Source organism: Austrofundulus limnaeus, unplaced genomic scaffold (assembly GCF_001266775.1).
Source record: "Austrofundulus limnaeus strain Quisiro unplaced genomic scaffold, Austrofundulus_limnaeus-1.0 Scaffold69, whole genome shotgun sequence".
NCBI lineage: Eukaryota > Metazoa > Chordata > Actinopteri > Cyprinodontiformes > Rivulidae > Austrofundulus > Austrofundulus limnaeus.
In genome coordinates this window covers 622602-623665 of record NW_013952471.1, presented here as the reverse complement: position 1 = coordinate 623665, position 1064 = coordinate 622602, and positions in this window count along the sequence as shown.

Below are 1064 nucleotides of genomic sequence, written 5' to 3'. Positions count from 1 at the left end.
TTGTTGTTCTTGTTCTTCTTCTTGTTCTTGTTCTTCTTCTTCTTCTTCTTGTTCTTCTTCTTCTTCTTCTTCTTCTTCTTCTTCTTTGTACTGAAAATCACTGTGATTTAAGTTAAGATGGGAAACTAACAATCCCATTCTCTCTGTGATTTCTAGGCTAATATGAAAAACAAAAAGAAATTTTCTGAGTCAGAAAAGCCTGTTGATGCAGATTCAGTCACATACATTTACAATAGTGTACAAAGAATCCATGTTGTTTRTATTAAAGAGCAACTACAACAAATCAGATGTTGGACATGAGTATATTTTTATGCTGCTGGACACAGAATTGTTTTTACTTTTATTTCACAGAGCCTCCTAACTATTTGTAGCAGAGGCTGTAGTTATGCACCAAACGTGTGGTTTACAGTGTAACAGGAGCACTGTGTGAGATGTTTTTGTTTTTTTAGCATTCAAACAATACAGAGATGAGCAAACGTTTGCTCATCTCTGTATTGTTTGAARGCTAAAACCACTGATTAACCACTGATTCAATGGGTTCCTGTTTAAACTGGTTTGGGATTAAATTAATCAATACTTAGTTATTTTTGAAAAGTGTTTTTAAACTTTGCTCTTTGGTCAGATAGCTGTCAGTTATCATCTGGTAGGTGTTTGTTTATGTTCATGTGGACTTTTTGACCCATATTCACCACTAATTCAACAACAAAGCCCATTCAGACGTCTTTAAGCTCACAAAACTAACAACTTGTCCTGCTTTTATTAAAGGTTTCCCAATATAAAACAKTTTTCATGTGTTTCACGTGTTCTTATTTTTGTCCTTGGCTTTTGTTCTGAGTGTCACAACTTATTATCACCCTAAACCCAATTATACACTTAWGAGCTAACATGAAATTTAAGTTTTGACACTTTGGCTTGTTGTAGTTGCTTTTTATGGGGGGGATTACAATTCAGCAAGTATTTTTCATTTATATTACTATTTAACATCCTTAACTTGCCTTTTGTAGCCATTACTCCAGTTTTTTTTTTATTTCCCATAAAAATAGACTGCGGTGCCAGATATAACC